Consider the following 27430-nt stretch of genomic DNA (forward strand, 5'->3'; position numbering starts at 1 on the left):
AATAAATAAGTCTCATAGGAAATTTTTTAAAACATTTAGCATACTGAAATAACTTTCAAATTCCTACTCATTTATTTATTTATAATAATAATTTATCATACAGTTTTTATGGAAATTAAATAATTTTCTTTACACAGTTGCATTTTTGTAAGAATAAAAGAAGTCTCATAGGAAATTTTTTAAAACATTTAGCATAATGAAATAACTTTCAAATTTCCTACCCATTTCTTTCTAGTAATTTCATGTTAAACAATTCAATTTAAAAAAATAATTTATCAATTAAAAAAAATTTATCATACAGTTTTTATGGAAATTAAATAATTTTCTTTACACAGTTGCATTGTTGTAAGAATAAATAAGTCTCATAGGAAATTTTTTAAAACATTTAGCATACTGAAATAACTTTCAAATTCCTACTCATTTATTTATTTATAATAATAATTTATCATACAGTTTTTATGGAAATTAAATAATTTTCTTTACACAGTTGCATTGTTGTAAGAATAAATAAGTCTCATAGGAAATTTTTTAAAACATTTAGCATACTGAAATAACTTTCAAATTCCTACTCATTTATTTATTTATAATAATAATTTATCATACAGTTTTTATGGAAATTAAATAATTTTCTTTACACAGTTGCATTGTTGTAAGAATAAAAGAAGTCTCATACGAAATTTTTTAAAACATTTAGCATACTGAAATAACTTTCAAATTCCTACTCATTTATTTATTTATAATAATAATTTATCATACAGTTTTTATGGAAATTAAATAATTTTCTTTACACAGTTGCATTTTTGTAAGAATAAAAGAAGTCTCATAGGAAATTTTTTAAAACATTTAGCATAATGAAATAACTTTCAAATTTCCTACCCATTTATTTCTAGTAATTTCATGTTAAACAATTCAATTTAAAAAAATAATTTATCAATTAAAAAAAATTTATCATACAGTTTTTATGGAAATTAAATAATTTTCTTTACACAGTTGCATTGTTGTAAGAATAAATAAGTCTCATAGGAAATTTTTTAAAACATTTAGCATACTGAAATAACTTTCAAATTCCTACTCATTTATTTATTTATAATAATAATTTATCATACAGTTTTTATGGAAATTAAATAATTTTCTTTACACAGTTGCATTGTTGTAAGAATAAATAAGTCTCATAGGAAATTTTTTAAAACATTTAGCATACTGAAATAACTTTCAAATTCCTACTCATTTATTTATTTATAATAATAATTTATCATACAGTTTTTATGGAAATTAAATAATTTTCTTTACACAGTTGCATTTTTGTAAGAATAAAAGAAGTCTCATAGGAAATTTTTTAAAACATTTAGCATAATGAAATAACTTTCAAATTTCCTACCCATTTATTTATTTATAATAATAATTTATCATACAGTTTTTATGGAAATTAAATAATTTTCTTTACACAGTTGCATTGTTGTAAGAATAAAAGAAGTCTCATACGAAATTTTTTAAAACATTTAGCATACTGAAATAACTTTCAAATTCCTACTCATTTATTTATTTATAATAATAATTTATCATACAGTTTTTATGGAAATTAAATAATTTTCTTTACACAGTTGCATTTTTGTAAGAATAAAAGAAGTCTCATAGGAAATTTTTTAAAACATTTAGCATAATGAAATAACTTTCAAATTTCCTACCCATTTCTTTCTAGTAATTTCATGTTAAACAATTCAATTTAAAAAAATAATTTATCAATTAAAAAAAATTTATCATACAGTTTTTATGGAAATTAAATAATTTTCTTTACACAGTTGCATTGTTGTAAGAATAAATAAGTCTCATAGGAAATTTTTTAAAACATTTAGCATACTGAAATAACTTTCAAATTCCTACTCATTTATTTATTTATAATAATAATTTATCATACAGTTTTTATGGAAATTAAATAATTTTCTTTACACAGTTGCATTGTTGTAAGAATAAATAAGTCTCATAGGAAATTTTTTAAAACATTTAGCATACTGAAATAACTTTCAAATTCCTACTCATTTATTTATTTATAATAATAATTTATCATACAGTTTTTATGGAAATTAAATAATTTTCTTTACACAGTTGCATTGTTGTAAGAATAAAAGAAGTCTCATACGAAATTTTTTAAAACATTTAGCATACTGATATAACTTTCAAATTCCTACTCATTTATTTATTTATAATAATAATTTATCATACAGTTTTTATGGAAATTAAATAATTTTCTTTACACAGTTGCATTTTTGTAAGAATAAAAGAAGTCTCATAGGAAATTTTTTAAAACATTTAGCATAATGAAATAACTTTCAAATTTCCTACCCATTTATTTCTAGTAATTTCATGTTAAACAATTCAATTTAAAAAAATAATTTATCAATTAAAAAAAATTTATCATACAGTTTTTATGGAAATTAAATAATTTTCTTTACACAGTTGCATTGTTGTAAGAATAAATAAGTCTCATAGGAAATTTTTTAAAACATTTAGCATACTGAAATAACTTTCAAATTCCTACTCATTTATTTATTTATAATAATAATTTATCATACAGTTTTTATGGAAATTAAATAATTTTCTTTACACAGTTGCATTGTTGTAAGAATAAATAAGTCTCATAGGAAATTTTTTAAAACATTTAGCATACTGAAATAACTTTCAAATTCCTACTCATTTATTTATTTATAATAATAATTTATCATACAGTTTTTATGGAAATTAAATAATTTTCTTTACACAGTTGCATTTTTGTAAGAATAAAAGAAGTCTCATAGGAAATTTTTTAAAACATTTAGCATAATGAAATAACTTTCAAATTTCCTACCCATTTCTTTCTAGTAATTTCATGTTAAACAATTCAATTTAAAAAAATAATTTATCAATTAAAATAAATTTATCATACAGTTTTTATGGAAATTAAATAATTTTCTTTACACAGTTGCATTGTTGTAAGAATAAATAAGTCTCATAGGAAATTTTTTAAAACATTTAGCATACTGAAATAACTTTCAAATTCCTACTCATTTATTTATTTATAATAATAATTTATCATACAGTTTTTATGGAAATTAAATAATTTTCTTTACACAGTTGCATTGTTGTAAGAATAAATAAGTCTCATAGGAAATTTTTTAAAACATTTAGCATACTGAAATAACTTTCAAATTCCTACTCATTTATTTATTTATAATAATAATTTATCATACAGTTTTTATGGAAATTAAATAATTTTCTTTACACAGTTGCATTGTTGTAAGAATAAAAGAAGTCTCATACGAAATTTTTTAAAACATTTAGCATACTGAAATAACTTTCAAATTCCTACTCATTTATTTATTTATAATAATAATTTATCATACAGTTTTTATGGAAATTAAATAATTTTCTTTACACAGTTGCATTTTTGTAAGAATAAAAGAAGTCTCATAGGAAATTTTTTAAAACATTTAGCATAATGAAATAACTTTCAAATTTCCTACCCATTTATTTCTAGTAATTTCATGTTAAACAATTCAATTTAAAAAAATAATTTATCAATTAAAAAAAATTTATCATACAGTTTTTATGGAAATTAAATAATTTTCTTTACACAGTTGCATTGTTGTAAGAATAAATAAGTCTCATAGGAAATTTTTTAAAACATTTAGCATACTGAAATAACTTTCAAATTCCTACTCATTTATTTATTTATAATAATAATTTATCATACAGTTTTTATGGAAATTAAATAATTTTCTTTACACAGTTGCATTGTTGTAAGAATAAATAAGTCTCATAGGAAATTTTTTAAAACATTTAGCATACTGAAATAACTTTCAAATTCCTACTCATTTATTTATTTATAATAATAATTTATCATACAGTTTTTATTAAAATTAAATAATTTTCTTTACACAGTTGCATTGTTGTAAGAATAAATAAGTCTCATAGGAAATTTTTTAAAACATTTAGCATACTGAAATAACTTTCAATTTCCTACTCATTTATTTATTTATAATAATAATTTATCATACAGTTTTTATGGAAATTAAATAATTTTCTTTACACAGTTGCATTGTTGTAAGAATAAATAAGTCTCATAGGAAATTTTTTAAAACATTTAGCATACTGAAATAACTTTCAAATTCCTACTCATTTATTTATTTATAATAATAATTTATCATACAGTTTTTATGGAAATTAAATAATTTTCTTTACACAGTTGCATTTTTGTAAGAATAAAAGAAGTCTCATAGGAAATTTTTTAAAACATTTAGCATAATGAAATAACTTTCAAATTTCCTACCCATTTCTTTCTAGTAATTTCATGTTAAACAATTCAATTTAAAAAAATAATTTATCAATTAAAAAAAATTTATCATACAGTTTTTATGGAAATTAAATAATTTTCTTTACACAGTTGCATTGTTGTAAGAATAAATAAGTCTCATAGGAAATTTTTTAAAACATTTAGCATACTGAAATAACTTTCAAATTCCTACTCATTTATTTATTTATAATAATAATTTATCATACAGTTTTTATGGAAATTAAATAATTTTCTTTACACAGTTGCATTGTTGTAAGAATAAATAAGTCTCATAGGAAATTTTTTAAAACATTTAGCATACTGAAATAACTTTCAAATTCCTACTCATTTATTTATTTATAATAATAATTTATCATACAGTTTTTATGGAAATTAAATAATTTTCTTTACACAGTTGCATTGTTGTAAGAATAAAAGAAGTCTCATACGAAATTTTTTAAAACATTTAGCATACTGAAATAACTTTCAAATTCCTACTCATTTATTTATTTATAATAATAATTTATCATACAGTTTTTATGGAAATTAAATAATTTTCTTTACACAGTTGCATTTTTGTAAGAATAAAAGAAGTCTCATAGGAAATTTTTTAAAACATTTAGCATAATGAAATAACTTTCAAATTTCCTACCCATTTATTTCTAGTAATTTCATGTTAAACAATTCAATTTAAAAAAATAATTTATCAATTAAAAAAAATTTATCATACAGTTTTTATGGAAATTAAATAATTTTCTTTACACAGTTGCATTGTTGTAAGAATAAATAAGTCTCATAGGAAATTTTTTAAAACATTTAGCATACTGAAATAACTTTCAAATTCCTACTCATTTATTTATTTATAATAATAATTTATCATACAGTTTTTATGGAAATTAAATAATTTTCTTTACACAGTTGCATTGTTGTAAGAATAAATAAGTCTCATAGGAAATTTTTTAAAACATTTAGCATACTGAAATAACTTTCAAATTCCTACTCATTTATTTATTTATAATAATAATTTATCATACAGTTTTTATGGAAATTAAATAATTTTCTTTACACAGTTGCATTTTTGTAAGAATAAAAGAAGTCTCATAGGAAATTTTTTAAAACATTTAGCATAATGAAATAACTTTCAAATTTCCTACCCATTTCTTTCTAGTAATTTCATGTTAAACAATTCAATTTAAAAAAATAATTTATCAATTAAAATAAATTTATCATACAGTTTTTATGGAAATTAAATAATTTTCTTTACACAGTTGCATTGTTGTAAGAATAAATAAGTCTCATAGGAAATTTTTTAAAACATTTAGCATACTGAAATAACTTTCAAATTCCTACTCATTTATTTATTTATAATAATAATTTATCATACAGTTTTTATGGAAATTAAATAATTTTCTTTACACAGTTGCATTGTTGTAAGAATAAATAAGTCTCATAGGAAATTTTTTAAAACATTTAGCATACTGAAATAACTTTCAAATTCCTACTCATTTATTTATTTATAATAATAATTTATCATACAGTTTTTATGGAAATTAAATAATTTTCTTTACACAGTTGCATTGTTGTAAGAATAAAAGAAGTCTCATACGAAATTTTTTAAAACATTTAGCATACTGAAATAACTTTCAAATTCCTACTCATTTATTTATTTATAATAATAATTTATCATACAGTTTTTATGGAAATTAAATAATTTTCTTTACACAGTTGCATTTTTGTAAGAATAAAAGAAGTCTCATAGGAAATTTTTTAAAACATTTAGCATAATGAAATAACTTTCAAATTTCCTACCCATTTATTTCTAGTAATTTCATGTTAAACAATTCAATTTAAAAAAATAATTTATCAATTAAAAAAAATTTATCATACAGTTTTTATGGAAATTAAATAATTTTCTTTACACAGTTGCATTGTTGTAAGAATAAATAAGTCTCATAGGAAATTTTTTAAAACATTTAGCATACTGAAATAACTTTCAAATTCCTACTCATTTATTTATTTATAATAATAATTTATCATACAGTTTTTATGGAAATTAAATAATTTTCTTTACACAGTTGCATTGTTGTAAGAATAAATAAGTCTCATAGGAAATTTTTTAAAACATTTAGCATACTGAAATAACTTTCAAATTCCTACTCATTTATTTATTTATAATAATAATTTATCATACAGTTTTTATTAAAATTAAATAATTTTCTTTACACAGTTGCATTGTTGTAAGAATAAATAAGTCTCATAGGAAATTTTTTAAAACATTTAGCATACTGAAATAACTTTCAATTTCCTACTCATTTATTTATTTATAATAATAATTTATCATACAGTTTTTATGGAAATTAAATAATTTTCTTTACACAGTTGCATTGTTGTAAGAATAAATAAGTCTCATAGGAAATTTTTTAAAACATTTAGCATACTGAAATAACTTTCAAATTCCTACTCATTTATTTATTTATAATAATAATTTATCATACAGTTTTTATGGAAATTAAATAATTTTCTTTACACAGTTGCATTTTTGTAAGAATAAAAGAAGTCTCATAGGAAATTTTTTAAAACATTTAGCATAATGAAATAACTTTCAAATTTCCTACCCATTTCTTTCTAGTAATTTCATGTTAAACAATTCAATTTAAAAAAATAATTTATCAATTAAAAAAAATTTATCATACAGTTTTTATGGAAATTAAATAATTTTCTTTACACAGTTGCATTGTTGTAAGAATAAATAAGTCTCATAGGAAATTTTTTAAAACATTTAGCATACTGAAATAACTTTCAAATTCCTACTCATTTATTTATTTATAATAATAATTTATCATACAGTTTTTATGGAAATTAAATAATTTTCTTTACACAGTTGCATTGTTGTAAGAATAAATAAGTCTCATAGGAAATTTTTTAAAACATTTAGCATACTGAAATAACTTTCAAATTCCTACTCATTTATTTATTTATAATAATAATTTATCATACAGTTTTTATGGAAATTAAATAATTTTCTTTACACAGTTGCATTGTTGTAAGAATAAAAGAAGTCTCATACGAAATTTTTTAAAACATTTAGCATACTGAAATAACTTTCAAATTCCTACTCATTTATTTATTTATAATAATAATTTATCATACAGTTTTTATGGAAATTAAATAATTTTCTTTACACAGTTGCATTTTTGTAAGAATAAAAGAAGTCTCATAGGAAATTTTTTAAAACATTTAGCATAATGAAATAACTTTCAAATTTCCTACCCATTTATTTCTAGTAATTTCATGTTAAACAATTCAATTTAAAAAAATAATTTATCAATTAAAAAAAATTTATCATACAGTTTTTATGGAAATTAAATAATTTTCTTTACACAGTTGCATTGTTGTAAGAATAAATAAGTCTCATAGGAAATTTTTTAAAACATTTAGCATACTGAAATAACTTTCAAATTCCTACTCATTTATTTATTTATAATAATAATTTATCATACAGTTTTTATGGAAATTAAATAATTTTCTTTACACAGTTGCATTGTTGTAAGAATAAATAAGTCTCATAGGAAATTTTTTAAAACATTTAGCATACTGAAATAACTTTCAAATTCCTACTCATTTATTTATTTATAATAATAATTTATCATACAGTTTTTATGGAAATTAAATAATTTTCTTTACACAGTTGCATTTTTGTAAGAATAAAAGAAGTCTCATAGGAAATTTTTTAAAACATTTAGCATAATGAAATAACTTTCAAATTTCCTACCCATTTATTTATTTATAATAATAATTTATCATACAGTTTTTATGGAAATTAAATAATTTTCTTTACACAGTTGCATTGTTGTAAGAATAAAAGAAGTCTCATACGAAATTTTTTAAAACATTTAGCATACTGAAATAACTTTCAAATTCCTACTCATTTATTTATTTATAATAATAATTTATCATACAGTTTTTATGGAAATTAAATAATTTTCTTTACACAGTTGCATTTTTGTAAGAATAAAAGAAGTCTCATAGGAAATTTTTTAAAACATTTAGCATAATGAAATAACTTTCAAATTTCCTACCCATTTCTTTCTAGTAATTTCATGTTAAACAATTCAATTTAAAAAAATAATTTATCAATTAAAAAAAATTTATCATACAGTTTTTATGGAAATTAAATAATTTTCTTTACACAGTTGCATTGTTGTAAGAATAAATAAGTCTCATAGGAAATTTTTTAAAACATTTAGCATACTGAAATAACTTTCAAATTCCTACTCATTTATTTATTTATAATAATAATTTATCATACAGTTTTTATGGAAATTAAATAATTTTCTTTACACAGTTGCATTGTTGTAAGAATAAATAAGTCTCATAGGAAATTTTTTAAAACATTTAGCATACTGAAATAACTTTCAAATTCCTACTCATTTATTTATTTATAATAATAATTTATCATACAGTTTTTATGGAAATTAAATAATTTTCTTTACACAGTTGCATTGTTGTAAGAATAAATAAGTCTCATAGGAAATTTTTTAAAACATTTAGCATACTGAAATAACTTTCAAATTCCTACTCATTTATTTATTTATAATAATAATTTATCATACAGTTTTTATGGAAATTAAATAATTTTCTTTACACAGTTGCATTTTTGTAAGAATAAAAGAAGTCTCATAGGAAATTTTTTAAAACATTTAGCATAATGAAATAACTTTCAAATTTCCTACCCATTTATTTATTTATAATAATAATTTATCATACAGTTTTTATGGAAATTAAATAATTTTCTTTACACAGTTGCATTGTTGTAAGAATAAAAGAAGTCTCATACGAAATTTTTTAAAACATTTAGCATACTGAAATAACTTTCAAATTCCTACTCATTTATTTATTTATAATAATAATTTATCATACACTTTTTATGGAAATTAAATAATTTTCTTTACACAGTTGCATTTTTGTAAGAATAAAAGAAGTCTCATAGGAAATTTTTTAAAACATTTAGCATAATGAAATAACTTTCAAATTTCCTACCCATTTCTTTCTAGTAATTTCATGTTAAACAATTCAATTTAAAAAAATAATTTATCAATTAATAAAAATTTATCATACAGTTTTTATGGAAATTAAATAATTTTCTTTACACAGTTGCATTGTTGTAAGAATAAATAAGTCTCATAGGAAATTTTTTAAAACATTTAGCATACTGAAATAACTTTCAAATTCCTACTCATTTATTTATTTATAATAATAATTTATCATACAGTTTTTATGGAAATTAAATAATTTTCTTTACACAGTTGCATTGTTGTAAGAATAAATAAGTCTCATAGGAAATTTTTTAAAACATTTAGCATACTGAAATAACTTTCAAATTCCTACTCATTTATTTATTTATAATAATAATTTATCATACAGTTTTTATGGAAATTAAATAATTTTCTTTACACAGTTGCATTGTTGTAAGAATAAAAGAAGTCTCATAGGAAATTTTTTAAAACATTTAGCATAATGAAATAACTTTCAAATTTCCTACCCATTTATTTCTAGTAATTTCATGTTAAACAATTCAATTTAAAAAAATAATTTATCAATTAAAAAAAATTTATCATACAGTTTTTATGGAAATTAAATAATTTTCTTTACACAGTTGCATTGTTGTAAGAATAAATAAGTCTCATAGGAAATTTTTTAAAACATTTAGCATACTGAAATAACTTTCAAATTCCTACTCATTTATTTATTTATAATAATAATTTATCATACAGTTTTTATGGAAATTAAATAATTTTCTTTACACAGTTGCATTGTTGTAAGAATAAATAAGTCTCATAGGAAATTTTTTAAAACATTTAGCATACTGAAATAACTTTCAAATTCCTACTCATTTATTTATTTATAATAATAATTTATCATACAGTTTTTATGGAAATTAAATAATTTTCTTTACACAGTTGCATTGTTGTAAGAATAAAAGAAGTCTCATACGAAATTTTTTAAAACATTTAGCATAATGAAATAACTTTCAAATTCCTACTCATTTATTTATTTATAATAATAATTTATCATACAGTTTTTATGGAAATTAAATAATTTTCTTTGCACAGTTGCATTGTTGTAAGAATAAAAGAAGTCTCATAGGAAATTTTTTAAAACATTTAGCATAATGAAATAACTTTCAAATTCCTACTCATTTATTTATTTATAATAATAATTTATCGTACAGTTTTTATGGAAATTAAATAGTTTTCTTTACACAGTTGCATATTTGTAAGAATAAAAGAAGTCTCATACGAAATTTTTCAAAACCTTTAGCATAATGAAATAACTTTCAAATTTCCTTCCCAATTTATTTCTAGTAATTTCATGTTAAACAATTAAATTTAAAAAAATAATTTATCAATTAAAAAAAATAATTTATCAATTAAAAAAATAATTTATCATACAGTTTTATGGAAATTAAATAATTTTCTTTACACAGTTGCATTGTTGTAAGAATAAATAAGTCTCATAGGAAATTTTTTAAAACATTTAGCATACTGAAATAACTTTCAAATTCCTACTCATTTATTTATTTATAATAATAATTTATCATACAGTTTTTATGGAAATTAAATAATTTTCTTTACACAGTTGCATTTTTGTAAGAATAAAAGAAGTCTCATAGGAAATTTTTTAAAACATTTAGCATAATGAAATAACTTTCAAATTTCCTACCCATTTATTCTAGGAATTTCATGTTAAACAATTAAATTTAAAAAAATAATTTATCAATTAAAAAAATAATTTATCAATTAAAAAAATAATTTATCAATTAAAAAAAATTTTTCATACAGTTTTTATGGAAATTAAATAATTTTCTTTACACAGTTGCATTGTTGTAAGAATAAAAGAAGTCTCATACGAAATTTTTTAAAACATTTAGCATAATGAAATAACTTTCAAATTCCTACTCATTTATTTATTTATAATAATAATTTATCATACAGTTTTTATGGAAATTAAATAATTTTCTTTACACAGTTGCATTTTTGTAAGAATTAAAGAAGTCTCATACGAAATTTTTTAAAACATTTAGCATAATGAAATAACTTTCAAATTCCTACTCATTTATTTATTTATAATAATAATTTATCATACAGTTTTTATGGAAATTAAATAATTTTCATTACACAGTTGCATTTTTGTAAGAATGAAAGAAGTCTCATACGAAATTTTTTAAAACCTTTAGCATAATGAAATAACTTTCAAATTTCCTACCCATTTATTTCTAGTAATTTCATGTTAAACAATTAAATTTAAAAAAATAATTTATCAATTAAAAAAAATAATTTATCAATTAAAAAAAATTTATCATACAGTTTTTATGGAAATTAAATAATTTTCTTTACACAGTTGCATTTTTGTAAGAATAAAAGAAGTCTCATACGAAATATTTTAAATCATTTAGCATAATGAAATAACTTTCAAATTTCCTACCCATTTATTTCTAGTAATTTCATGTTAAACAATTATATTTAAAAAAATAATTTATCAATTAAAAAAAATTTATCATACAGTTTTTATGGAAATTAAATAATTTTCTTTACACAGTTGCATTGTTGTAAGAATAAATAAGTCTCATAGGAAATTTTTTAAAACATTTAGCATACTGAAATAACTTTCAAATTCCTACTCATTTATTTATTTATAATAATAATTTATCATACAGTTTTTATGGAAATTAAATAATTTTCTTTACACAGTTGCATTGTTGTAAGAATAAATAAGTCTCATAGGAAATTTTTTAAAACATTTAGCATACTGAAATAACTTTCAAATTCCTACTCATTTATTTATTTATAATAATAATTTATCATACAGTTTTTATGGAAATTAAATAATTTTCTTTACACAGTTGCATTTTTGTAAGAATAAAAGAAGTCTCATAGGAAATTTTTTAAAACATTTAGCATAATGAAATAACTTTCAAATTTCCTACCCATTTCTTTCTAGTAATTTCATGTTAAACAATTCAATTTAAAAAAATAATTTATCAATTAAAATAAATTTATCATACAGTTTTTATGGAAATTAAATAATTTTCTTTACACAGTTGCATTGTTGTAAGAATAAATAAGTCTCATAGGAAATTTTTTAAAACATTTAGCATACTGAAATAACTTTCAAATTCCTACTCATTTATTTATTTATAATAATAATTTATCATACAGTTTTTATGGAAATTAAATAATTTTCTTTACACAGTTGCATTGTTGTAAGAATAAATAAGTCTCATAGGAAATTTTTTAAAACATTTAGCATACTGAAATAACTTTCAAATTCCTACTCATTTATTTATTTATAATAATAATTTATCATACAGTTTTTATGGAAATTAAATAATTTTCTTTACACAGTTGCATTGTTGTAAGAATAAAAGAAGTCTCATACGAAATTTTTTAAAACATTTAGCATACTGAAATAACTTTCAAATTCCTACTCATTTATTTATTTATAATAATAATTTATCATACAGTTTTTATGGAAATTAAATAATTTTCTTTACACAGTTGCATTTTTGTAAGAATAAAAGAAGTCTCATAGGAAATTTTTTAAAACATTTAGCATAATGAAATAACTTTCAAATTTCCTACCCATTTATTTCTAGTAATTTCATGTTAAACAATTCAATTTAAAAAAATAATTTATCAATTAAAAAAAATTTATCATACAGTTTTTATGGAAATTAAATAATTTTCTTTACACAGTTGCATTGTTGTAAGAATAAATAAGTCTCATAGGAAATTTTTTAAAACATTTAGCATACTGAAATAACTTTCAAATTCCTACTCATTTATTTATTTATAATAATAATTTATCATACAGTTTTTATGGAAATTAAATAATTTTCTTTACACAGTTGCATTGTTGTAAGAATAAATAAGTCTCATAGGAAATTTTTTAAAACATTTAGCATACTGAAATAACTTTCAAATTCCTACTCATTTATTTATTTATAATAATAATTTATCATACAGTTTTTATGGAAATTAAATAATTTTCTTTACACAGTTGCATTGTTGTAAGAATAAATAAGTCTCATAGGAAATTTTTTAAAACATTTAGCATACTGAAATAACTTTCAAATTCCTACTCATTTATTTATTTATAATAATAATTTATCATACAGTTTTTATGGAAATTAAATAATTTTCTTTACACAGTTGCATTGTTGTAAGAATAAATAAGTCTCATAGGAAATTTTTTAAAACATTTAGCATACTGAAATAACTTTCAAATTCCTACTCATTTATTTATTTATAATAATAATTTATCATACAGTTTTTATGGAAATTAAATAATTTTCTTTACACAGTTGCATTGTTGTAAGAATAAATAAGTCTCATAGGAAATTTTTTAAAACATTTAGCATACTGAAATAACTTTCAAATTCCTACTCATTTATTTATTTATAATAATAATTTATCATACAGTTTTTATGGAAATTAAATAATTTTCTTTACACAGTTGCATTGTTGTAAGAATAAAAGAAGTCTCATACGAAATTTTTTAAAACATTTAGCATACTGAAATAACTTTCAAATTCCTACTCATTTATTTATTTATAATAATAATTTATCATACAGTTTTTATGGAAATTAAATAATTTTCTTTACACAGTTGCATTTTTGTAAGAATAAAAGAAGTCTCATAGGAAATTTTTTAAAACATTTAGCATAATGAAATAACTTTCAAATTTCCTACCCATTTATTTCTAGTAATTTCATGTTAAACAATTCAATTTAAAAAAATAATTTATCAATTAAAAAAAATTTATCATACAGTTTTTATGGAAATTAAATAATTTTCTTTACACAGTTGCATTGTTGTAAGAATAAATAAGTCTCATAGGAAATTTTTTAAAACATTTAGCATACTGAAATAACTTTCAAATTCCTACTCATTTATTTATTTATAATAATAATTTATCATACAGTTTTTATGGAAATTAAATAATTTTCTTTACACAGTTGCATTGTTGTAAGAATAAATAAGTCTCATAGGAAATTTTTTAAAACATTTAGCATACTGAAATAACTTTCAAATTCCTACTCATTTATTTATTTATAATAATAATTTATCATACAGTTTTTATGGAAATTAAATAATTTTCTTTACACAGTTGCATTGTTGTAAGAATAAATAAGTCTCATAGGAAATTTTTTAAAACATTTAGCATACTGAAATAACTTTCAATTTCCTACTCATTTATTTATTTATAATAATAATTTATCATACAGTTTTTATGGAAATTAAATAATTTTCTTTACACAGTTGCATTGTTGTAAGAATAAATAAGTCTCATAGGAAATTTTTTAAAACATTTAGCATACTGAAATAACTTTCAAATTCCTACTCATTTATTTATTTATAATAATAATTTATCATACAGTTTTTATGGAAATTAAATAATTTTCTTTACACAGTTGCATTTTTGTAAGAATAAAAGAAGTCTCATAGGAAATTTTTTAAAACATTTAGCATAATGAAATAACTTTCAAATTTCCTACCCATTTCTTTCTAGTAATTTCATGTTAAACAATTCAATTTAAAAAAATAATTTATCAATTAAAAAAAATTTATCATACAGTTTTTATGGAAATTAAATAATTTTCTTTACACAGTTGCATTGTTGTAAGAATAAATAAGTCTCATAGGAAATTTTTTAAAACATTTAGCATACTGAAATAACTTTCAAATTCCTACTCATTTATTTATTTATAATAATAATTTATCATACAGTTTTTATGGAAATTAAATAATTTTCTTTACACAGTTGCATTGTTGTAAGAATAAATAAGTCTCATAGGAAATTTTTTAAAACATTTAGCATACTGAAATAACTTTCAAATTCCTACTCATTTATTTATTTATAATAATAATTTATCATACAGTTTTTATGGAAATTAAATAATTTTCTTTACACAGTTGCATTGTTGTAAGAATAAAAGAAGTCTCATACGAAATTTTTTAAAACATTTAGCATACTGAAATAACTTTCAAATTCCTACTCATTTATTTATTTATAATAATAATTTATCATACAGTTTTTATGGAAATTAAATAATTTTCTTTACACAGTTGCATTTTTGTAAGAATAAAAGAAGTCTCATAGGAAATTTTTTAAAACATTTAGCATAATGAAATAACTTTCAAATTTCCTACCCATTTATTTCTAGTAATTTCATGTTAAACAATTCAATTTAAAAAAATAATTTATCAATTAAAAAAAATTTATCATACAGTTTTTATGGAAATTAAATAATTTTCTTTACACAGTTGCATTGTTGTAAGAATAAATAAGTCTCATAGGAAATTTTTTAAAACATTTAGCATACTGAAATAACTTTCAAATTCCTACTCATTTATTTATTTATAATAATAATTTATCATACAGTTTTTATGGAAATTAAATAATTTTCTTTACACAGTTGCATTGTTGTAAGAATAAATAAGTCTCATAGGAAATTTTTTAAAACATTTAGCATACTGAAATAACTTTCAAATTCCTACTCATTTATTTATTTATAATAATAATTTATCATACAGTTTTTATGGAAATTAAATAATTTTCTTTACACAGTTGCATTTTTGTAAGAATAAAAGAAGTCTCATAGGAAATTTTTTAAAACATTTAGCATAATGAAATAACTTTCAAATTTCCTACCCATTTATTTATTTATAATAATAATTTATCATACAGTTTTTATGGAAATTAAATAATTTTCTTTACACAGTTGCATTGTTGTAAGAATAAAAGAAGTCTCATACGAAATTTTTTAAAACATTTAGCATACTGAAATAACTTTCAAATTCCTACTCATTTATTTATTTATAATAATAATTTATCATACAGTTTTTATGGAAATTAAATAATTTTCTTTACACAGTTGCATTTTTGTAAGAATAAAAGAAGTCTCATAGGAAATTTTTTAAAACATTTAGCATAATGAAATAACTTTCAAATTTCCTACCCATTTCTTTCTAGTAATTTCATGTTAAACAATTCAATTTAAAAAAATAATTTATCAATTAAAAAAAATTTATCATACAGTTTTTATGGAAATTAAATAATTTTCTTTACACAGTTGCATTGTTGTAAGAATAAATAAGTCTCATAGGAAATTTTTTAAAACATTTAGCATACTGAAATAACTTTCAAATTCCTACTCATTTATTTATTTATAATAATAATTTATCATACAGTTTTTATGGAAATTAAATAATTTTCTTTACACAGTTGCATTGTTGTAAGAATAAATAAGTCTCATAGGAAATTTTTTAAAACATTTAGCATACTGAAATAACTTTCAAATTCCTACTCATTTATTTATTTATAATAATAATTTATCATACAGTTTTTATGGAAATTAAATAATTTTCTTTACACAGTTGCATTGTTGTAAGAATAAATAAGTCTCATAGGAAATTTTTTAAAACATTTAGCATACTGAAATAACTTTCAAATTCCTACTCATTTATTTATTTATAATAATAATTTATCATACAGTTTTTATGGAAATTAAATAATTTTCTTTACACAGTTGCATTTTTGTAAGAATAAAAGAAGTCTCATAGGAAATTTTTTAAAACATTTAGCATAATGAAATAACTTTCAAATTTCCTACCCATTTATTTATTTATAATAATAATTTATCATACAGTTTTTATGGAAATTAAATAATTTTCTTTACACAGTTGCATTGTTGTAAGAATAAAAGAAGTCTCATACGAAATTTTTTAAAACATTTAGCATACTGAAATAACTTTCAAATTCCTACTCATTTATTTATTTATAATAATAATTTATCATACACTTTTTATGGAAATTAAATAATTTTCTTTACACAGTTGCATTTTTGTAAGAATAAAAGAAGTCTCATAGGAAATTTTTTAAAACATTTAGCATAATGAAATAACTTTCAAATTTCCTACCCATTTCTTTCTAGTAATTTCATGTTAAACAATTCAATTTAAAAAAATAATTTATCAATTAATAAAAATTTATCATACAGTTTTTATGGAAATTAAATAATTTTCTTTACACAGTTGCATTGTTGTAAGAATAAATAAGTCTCATAGGAAATTTTTTAAAACATTTAGCATACTGAAATAACTTTCAAATTCCTACTCATTTATTTATTTATAATAATAATTTATCATACAGTTTTTATGGAAATTAAATAATTTTCTTTACACAGTTGCATTGTTGTAAGAATAAATAAGTCTCATAGGAAATTTTTTAAAACATTTAGCATACTGAAATAACTTTCAAATTCCTACTCATTTATTTATTTATAATAATAATTTATCATACAGTTTTTATGGAAATTAAATAATTTTCTTTACACAGTTGCATTGTTGTAAGAATAAAAGAAGTCTCATAGGAAATTTTTTAAAACATTTAGCATAATGAAATAACTTTCAAATTTCCTACCCATTTATTTCTAGTAATTTCATGTTAAACAATTCAATTTAAAAAAATAATTTATCAATTAAAAAAAATTTATCATACAGTTTTTATGGAAATTAAATAATTTTCTTTACACAGTTGCATTGTTGTAAGAATAAATAAGTCTCATAGGAAATTTTTTAAAACATTTAGCATACTGAAATAACTTTCAAATTCCTACTCATTTATTTATTTATAATAATAATTTATCATACAGTTTTTATGGAAATTAAATAATTTTCTTTACACAGTTGCATTGTTGTAAGAATAAATAAGTCTCATAGGAAATTTTTTAAAACATTTAGCATACTGAAATAACTTTCAAATTCCTACTCATTTATTTATTTATAATAATAATTTATCATACAGTTTTTATGGAAATTAAATAATTTTCTTTACACAGTTGCATTGTTGTAAGAATAAAAGAAGTCTCATACGAAATTTTTTAAAACATTTAGCATAATGAAATAACTTTCAAATTCCTACTCATTTATTTATTTATAATAATAATTTATCATACAGTTTTTATGGAAATTAAATAATTTTCTTTGCACAGTTGCATTGTTGTAAGAATAAAAGAAGTCTCATAGGAAATTTTTTAAAACATTTAGCATAATGAAATAACTTTCAAATTCCTACTCATTTATTTATTTATAATAATAATTTATCGTACAGTTTTTATGGAAATTAAATAGTTTTCTTTACACAGTTGCATATTTGTAAGAATAAAAGAAGTCTCATACGAAATTTTTCAAAACCTTTAGCATAATGAAATAACTTTCAAATTTCCTTCCCAATTTATTTCTAGTAATTTCATGTTAAACAATTAAATTTAAAAAAATAATTTATCAATTAAAAAAAATAATTTATCAATTAAAAAAATAATTTATCATACAGTTTTATGGAAATTAAATAATTTTCTTTACACAGTTGCATTGTTGTAAGAATAAATAAGTCTCATAGGAAATTTTTTAAAACATTTAGCATACTGAAATAACTTTCAAATTCCTACTCATTTATTTATTTATAATAATAATTTATCATACAGTTTTTATGGAAATTAAATAATTTTCTTTACACAGTTGCATTTTTGTAAGAATAAAAGAAGTCTCATAGGAAATTTTTTAAAACATTTAGCATAATGAAATAACTTTCAAATTTCCTACCCATTTATTCTAGGAATTTCATGTTAAACAATTAAATTTAAAAAAATAATTTATCAATTAAAAAAATAATTTATCAATTAAAAAAATAATTTATCAATTAAAAAAAATTTTTCATACAGTTTTTATGGAAATTAAATAATTTTCTTTACACAGTTGCATTGTTGTAAGAATAAAAGAAGTCTCATACGAAATTTTTTAAAACATTTAGCATAATGAAATAACTTTCAAATTCCTACTCATTTATTTATTTATAATAATAATTTATCATACAGTTTTTATGGAAATTAAATAATTTTCTTTACACAGTTGCATTTTTGTAAGAATTAAAGAAGTCTCATACGAAATTTTTTAAAACATTTAGCATAATGAAATAACTTTCAAATTCCTACTCATTTATTTATTTATAATAATAATTTATCATACAGTTTTTATGGAAATTAAATAATTTTCATTACACAGTTGCATTTTTGTAAGAATGAAAGAAGTCTCATACGAAATTTTTTAAAACCTTTAGCATAATGAAATAACTTTCAAATTTCCTACCCATTTATTTCTAGTAATTTCATGTTAAACAATTAAATTTAAAAAAATAATTTATCAATTAAAAAAAATAATTTATCAATTAAAAAAAATTTATCATACAGTTTTTATGGAAATTAAATAATTTTCTTTACACAGTTGCATTTTTGTAAGAATAAAAGAAGTCTCATACGAAATATTTTAAATCATTTAGCATAATGAAATAACTTTCAAATTTCCTACCCATTTATTTCTAGTAATTTCATGTTAAACAATTATATTTAAAAAAATAATTTATCAATTAAAAAAAATAATTTATCAATTAAGAAAAATAATTTATCATACAGTTTTTATGGAAATTAAATAAATTTCTTTACACAGTTGCATTGTTGTAAGAATAAAAGAAGTCTCATACGAAATTTTTTAAAACCTTTAGCATAATGAAATAACTTTCAAATTTCCTACCCATTTATTTCTAGTAATTTCATGTTAAACAATTAAATTTAAAAAAAAAATTTATCAATTAAAAAAATAATTTATCAATTAAAAAAAATTTATCATACAGTTTTTATGGAAATTAAATAATTTTCTTTACACAGTTGCATTTTTGTAAGAATAAAAGAAGTCTCATACGAAATATTTTAAATCATTTAGCATAATGAAATAACTTTCAAATTTCCTACCCATTTATTTCTAGTAATTTCATGTTAAACAATTAAATTTAAAAAAATAATTTATCAATTTAAAAAAATAATTTATCAATTAAAAAAAATAATTTATCATACAATTTTATGGAAATTAAATAATTTTCTTTACACAGTTGCATTGTTGTAAGAATAAAAGAAGTCTCATAGGAAATTTTTTAAAACATTTAGCATAATGAAATAACTTTCAAATTCCTACTCATTTATTTATTTATAATAATAATTTATCATACAGTTTTTATGGAAATTAAATAATTTTCTTTACACAGTTGCATTGTTGTAAGAATAAAAGAAGTCTCATAGGAAATTTTTTAAATCATTTAGCATAATGAAATAACTTTCAAATTCCTACTCATTTATTTATTTATAATAATAATTTATCATACAGTTTTTATGGAAATTAAATAATTTTCTTTACACAGTTGCATTTTTGTAAGAATAAAAGAAGTCTCATACGAAATTTTTTAAAACATTTAGCATAATGAAATAACTTTCAAATTTCCTACCCAATTATTTCTAGTAATTTTATGTTAAACAATTAAATTTAAAAAAATAATTTATCAATTAAAAAAAATAATTTATGAATTAAGAAAAATAATTTATCATACAGTTTTTATGGAAATTAAATAATTTTCTTTGCACAGTTGCATTGTTGTAAGAATAAAAGAAGTCTCATAGGAAATTTTTTAAAACATTTAGCATAATGAAATAACTTTCAAATTCCTACTCATTTATTTATTCATAATAATAATTTATCATACAGTTTTTATGGAAATTAAATAATTTTCTTTACACAGTTGCATTTTTGTAAGAATAAAGAAGTCTCATACGAAATTTTTTAAAACCTTTAGCATAATGAAATAACATTCAAATTTCCTACCCATTTATTTCTAGTAATTTCATGTTAAACAATTAAATTTAAAAAAATAATTTATCAATTAAAAAAATAATTTATCAATTAAAAAAAATAATTTATCATACAGTTTTATGGAAATTAATTAATTTTCTTTACACAGTTGCATTTTTGTAAGAATAAAAGAAGTCTCATACGAAGTTTTTTAAAACATTTAGCATAATGAAATAACTTTCAAATTCCTACTCATTTATTTATTTATAATAATAATTTATCATACAGTTTTTATGGAAATTAAATAATTTTCATTACACAGTTGCATTTTTGTAAGAATAAAAGAAGTCTCATACGAAATTTTTTAAAACCTTTAGCATAATGAATTAACTTTCAAATTTCCTACCCATTTATTTCTAGTAATTTCATGTTAAACAATTAAATTTAAAAAAATAATTTATCAATTAAAAAATATAATTTATCAATTAAAAAAAATAATTTATCATACAGTTTTATGGAAATTAATTAATTTTCTTTACACAGTTGCATTGTTGTAAGAATAAAAGAAGTCTCATAGGAAATTTTTTAAAACATTTAGCATAATGAAATAACTTTCAAATTCCTACTCATTTATTTATTTATAATAATAATTTATCATACAGTTTTTATGGAAATTAAATAATTTTCTTTACACAGTTGCATTTTTGTAACAATAAAATAAGTCTCATAGGAAATTTTTTAAAACATTTAGCATAATGAAATAACTTTCAAATTTCCTACCCATTTATTTCTAGTAATTTCATGTTAAACAATTAAATTTAAAAAAATAATTTATCAATTAAAAAAAAATTATCATACAGTTTTTATGGAAATTAAATAATTTTCTTTACACAGTTGCATTGTTGTAAGAATAAAAGAAGTCTCATACGAAATTTTTTAAAACATTTAGCATAATGAAATAACTTTCAAATTCCTACTCATTTATTTATTTATAATAATAATTTATCATACAGTTTTTATGGAAATTAAATAATTTTCTTTACACAGTTGCATTTTTGTAAGAATAAAAGAAGTCTCATAGGAAATTTTTTAAATCATTTAGCATAATGAAATAACTTTCAAATTCCTACTCATTTATTTATTTATAATAATAATTTATCATACAGTTTTTATGGAAATTAAATAATTTTCTTTACACAGTTGCATTTTTGTAAGAATAAAAGAAGTCTCATACGAAATTTTTTAAAACATTTAGCATAATGAAATAACTTTCAAATTTCCTACCCAATTATTTCTAGTAATTTCATGTTAAACAATTAAATTTAAAAAAATAATTTATCAATTAAAAAAAATAATTTATCAATTAAAAAATATAATTTATCATAGAGTTTTATGGAAATTAAATAATTTTCTTTACACAGTTGCATTGTTGTAAGAATAAAAGAAGTCTCATACGAAATATTTTAAATCATTTAGCATAATGAAATAACTTTCAAATTTCCTACCCATTTATTTCTAGTAATTTCATGTTAAACAATTAAATTTAAAAAAATAATTTATCAATTAAAAAAAATAATTTATCAATTAAGAAAAATAATTTATCATACAGTTTTTATGGAAATTAAATAATTTTCTTTACACAGTTGCATTGTTGTAAGAATAAAAGAAGTCTCATAGGAAATTTTTTAAAACATTTAGCATAATGAAATAACTTTCAAATTTCCTACCCATTTATTTCTGGTAATTTCATGTTAAACAATTAAATTTAAAAAAATAATTTATCAATTAAAAAAAATAATTTATCAATTAAAAAAAATAATTTATCATACAGTTTTATGGAAATTAAATAATTTTCTTTACACAGTTGCATTGTTGTAAGAATAAAAGAAGTCTCATAGGAAATTTTTTAAAACATTTAGCATAATGAAATAACTTTCAAATTCCTACTCATTTATTTATTTATAATAATAATTTATCATACAGTTTTTATGGAAATTAAATAATTTTCTTTACACAGTTGCATTGTTGTAAGAATAAAAGAAGTCTCATAGGAAATTTTTTAAATCATTTAGCATAATGAAATAACTTTCAAATTCCTACTCATTTATTTATTTATAATAATAATTTATCATACAGTTTTTATGGAAATTAAATAATTTTCTTTACACAGTTGCATTTTTGTAAGAATAAAAGAAGTCTCATACGAAATTTTTTAAAACATTTAGCATAATGAAATAACTTTCAAATTTCCTACCCAATTATTTCTAGTAATTTCATGTTAAACAATTAAATTTAAAAAAATAATTTATCAATTAAAAAAAATAATTTATGAATTAAGAAAAATAATTTATCATAGAGTTTTTATGGAAATTAAATAATTTTCTTTGCACAGTTGCATTGTTGTAAGAATAAAAGAAGTCTCATAGGAAATTTTTTAAAACATTTAGCATAATGAAATAACTTTCAAATTCCTACTCATTTATTTATTCATAATAATAATTTATCATACAGTTTTTATGGAAATTAAATAATTTTCTTTACACAGTTGCATTTTTGTAAGAATAAAAGAAGTCTCATACGAAATTTTTTAAAACCTTTAGCATAATGAAATAACTTTCAAATTTCCTACCCATTTATTTCTAGTAATTTCATGTTAAACAATTAAATTTAAAAAAATAATTTATCAATTAAAAAAAATAATTTATCAATTAAAAAAAATTTATCATACAGTTTTTATGGAAATTAAATAATTTTCTTTACACAGTTGCATTGTTGTAAGAATAAAAGAAGTCTCATACGAAATTTTTTAAAACATTTAGCATAATGAAATAAATTTCAAATTCCTACTCATTTATTTATTTATAATAATAATTTATCATACAGTTTTTATGGAAATTAAATAATTTTCATTACACAGTTGCATTTTTGTAAGAATAAAAGAAGTCTCATAGGAAATTTTTTAAAACATTTAGCATAATGAAATAACTTTCAAATTTCCTACCCATTTATTTCTAGTAATTTCATGTTAAACAATTAAATTTAAAAAAATAATTTATCAATTAAAAAAAAATTATCATACAGTTTTTATGGAAATTAAATAATTTTCTTTACACAGTTGCATTGTTGTAAGAATAAAAGAAGTCTCATACGAAATTTTTTAAAACATTTAGCATAATGAAATAACTTTCAAATTCCTACTCATTTATTTATTTATAATAATAATTTATCATACAGTTTTTATGGAAATTAAATAATTTTCTTTACACAGTTGCATTTTTGTAAGAATAAAAGAAGTCTCATACGAAATATTTTAAAACTTTTAGCATAATGAAATAACTTTCAAATTTCCTACCCATTTATTTCTAGTAATTTCATGTTAAACAATTAAATTTAAAAAAATAATTTATCAATTAAAAAAAATAATTTATCAATTAAAAAAAATAATTTATCATACAGTTTTTATGGAAATTAAATAATTTTCTTTACACAGTTGCATTGTTGTAAGAATAAAAGAAGTCTCATAGGAAATTTTTTAAAACATTTAGCATAATGAAATAACTTTCAAATTTCCTACCCATTTATTTCTGGTAATTTCATGTTAAACAATTAAATTTAAAAAAATAATTTATCAATTAAAAAAAATAATTTATCATACAGTTTTATGGAAATTAAATAATTTTCTTTACACAGTTGCATTGTTGTAAGAATAAAAGAAGTCTCATAGGAAATTTTTTAAAACATTTAGCATAATGAAATAACTTTCAAATTCCTACTCATTTATTTATTTATAATAATAATTTATCATACAGTTTTTATGGAAATTAAATAATTTTCTTTACACAGTTGCATTGTTGTAAGAATAAAAGAAGTCTCATAGGAAATTTTTTAAATCATTTAGCATAATGAAATAACTTTCAAATTCCTACTCATTTATTTATTTATAATAATAATTTATCATACAGTTTTTATGGAAATTAAATAATTTTCTTTACACAGTTGCATTTTTGTAAGAATAAAAGAAGTCTCATACGAAATTTTTTAAAACATTTAGCATAATGAAATAACTTTCAAATTTCCTACCCAATTATTTCTAGTAATTTCATGTTAAACAATTAAATTTAAAAAAATAATTTATCAATTAAAAAAAATAATTTATCAATTAAAAATATAATTTATCATAGAGTTTTATGGAAATTAAATAATTTTCTTTACACAGTTGCATTGTTGTAAGAATAAAAGAAGTCTCATACGAAATATTTTAAATCATTTAGCATAATGAAATAACTTTCAAATTTCCTACCCATTTATTTCTAGTAATTTCATGTTAAACAATTAAATTTAAAAAAATAATTTATCAATTAAAAAAAATAATTTATCAATTAAGAAAAATAATTTATCATACAGTTTTTATGGAAATTAAATAATTTTCTTTACACAGTTGCATTGTTGTAAGAATAAAAGAAGTCTCATAGGAAATTTTTTAAAACATTTAGCATAATGAAATAACTTTCAAATTTCCTACCCATTTATTTCTGGTAATTTCATGTTAAATAATTAAATTTAAAAAAATAATTTATCAATTAAAAAAAATAATTTATCAATTAAAAAAAATAATTTATCATACAGTTTTATGGAAATTAAATAATTTTCTTTACACAGTTGCATTGTTGTAAGAATAAAAGAAGTCTCATAGGAAATTTTTTAAAACATTTAGCATAATGAAATAACTTTCAAATTCCTACTCATTTATTTATTTATAATAATAATTTATCATACAGTTTTTATGGAAATTAAATAATTTTCTTTACACAGTTGCATTGTTGTAAGAATAAAAGAAGTCTCATAGGAAATTTTTTAAATCATTTAGCATAATGAAATAACTTTCAAATTCCTACTCATTTATTTATTTATAATAATAATTTATCATACAGTTTTTATGGAAATTAAATAATTTTCTTTACACAGTTGCATTTTTGTAAGAATAAAAGAAGTCTCATACGAAATTTTTTAAAACATTTAGCATAATGAAATAACTTTCAAATTTCCTACCCAATTATTTCTAGTAATTTCATGTTAAACAATTAAATTTAAAAAAATAATTTATCAATTAAAAAAAATAATTTATGAATTAAGAAAAATAATTTATCATACAGTTTTTATGGAAATTAAATAATTTTCTTTGCACAGTTGCATTGTTGTAAGAATAAAAGAAGTCTCATAGGAAATTTTTTAAAACATTTAGCATAATGAAATAACTTTCAAATTCCTACTCATTTATTTATTCATAATAATAATTTATCATACAGTTTTTATGGAAATTAAATAATTTTCTTTACACAGTTGCATTTTTGTAAGAATAAAAGAAGTCTCATACGAAATTTTTTAAAACCTTTAGCATAATGAAATAACTTTCAAATTTCCTACCCATTTATTTCTAGTAATTTCATGTTAAACAATTAAATTTAAAAAAATAATTTATCAATTAAAAAAAATAATTTATCAATTAAAAAAAATTTATCATACAGTTTTTATGGAAATTAAATAATTTTCTTTACACAGTTGCATTTTTGTAAGAATAAAAGAAGTCTCATACGAAATATTTTAAATCATTTAGCATAATGAAATAACTTTCAAATTTCCTACCCATTTATTTCTAGTAATTTCATGTTAAACAATTAAATTTAAAAAAATAATTTATCAATTAAAAAAATAATTTATCAATTAAGAAAAATAATTTATCATACAGTTTTTATGGAAATTAAATAATTTTCTTTACACAGTTGCATTGTTGTAAGAATAAAAGAAGTCTCATAGGAAATTTTTTAAAACATTTAGCATAATGAAATAACTTTCAAATTTCCTACCCATTTATTTCTGGTAATTTCATGTTAAACAATTAAATTTAAAAAAATAATTTATCAATTAAAAAAAATAATTTATCAATTAAAAAAAATAATTTATCATACAGTTTTATGGAAATTAAATAATTTTCTTTACACAGTTGCATTGTTGTAAGAATAAAAGAAGTCTCATAGGAAATTTTTTAAAACATTTAGCATAATGAAATAACTTTCAAATTCCTACTCATTTATTTATTTATAATAATAATTTATCATACAGTTTTTATGGAAATTAAATAATTTTCTTTACACAGTTGCATTGTTGTAAGAATAAAAGAAGTCTCATAGGAAATTTTTTAAATCATTTAGCATAATGAAATAACTTTCAAATTCCTACTCATTTATTTATTTATAATAATAATTTAGCATACAGTTTTTATGGAAATTAAATAATTTTCTTTACACAGTTGCATTTTTGTAAGAATAAAAGAAGTCTCATACGAAATTTTTTAAAACATTTAGCATAATGAAATAACTTTCAAATTTC

General features: G+C 19.1%; 1 protein-coding gene across 2 annotated transcripts in view; it reads right to left on the minus strand.

The window, feature by feature from the left end:
- Positions 1–27430, minus strand: part of LOC146996055 (defensin BmKDfsin3-like) — a 194116-nt gene that overhangs the window by 109180 nt on the left and 57506 nt on the right. The window lies entirely within an intron of this gene.

This window comes from Stegodyphus dumicola, chromosome 8 (genome assembly GCF_044657685.1).
Source record: "Stegodyphus dumicola isolate Sdum_Otavi_A_Nest chromosome 8, ASM4465768v1".
In the NCBI taxonomy this organism is placed as follows: Eukaryota; Metazoa; Arthropoda; class Arachnida; order Araneae; family Eresidae; genus Stegodyphus; species Stegodyphus dumicola.